Raw genomic sequence first — 260 nt, 5'->3', positions numbered from 1 at the left:
GCTTAGCAAATTACCCCTAACCCCTTTAATGGGCACAAACCCTCTGGTCCCCCTTTTCAAAGAGGGGAACCACCACCCTGGTCTTCCACTCCTTAGGCACTGCGACAGACCTGTTGAAGAGGCTTGATAATCAAGACTAATGACATACCTGCTGTAACACCCATAAAAATAAGCATGAATACAGTTAAATAGATCTACTACAATACAAAACTGTACAATATGTACAAAGTGCTTGTTTGTGTCACAGGAGGTCTATCACT

This window comes from Etheostoma cragini, unplaced genomic scaffold (assembly GCF_013103735.1).
Source record: "Etheostoma cragini isolate CJK2018 unplaced genomic scaffold, CSU_Ecrag_1.0 ScbMSFa_259, whole genome shotgun sequence".
Classification (NCBI taxonomy): domain Eukaryota; kingdom Metazoa; phylum Chordata; class Actinopteri; order Perciformes; family Percidae; genus Etheostoma; species Etheostoma cragini.
The sequence above is the reverse complement of the archived record's forward strand: the minus strand, read 5'-3'. Positions refer to the sequence as shown.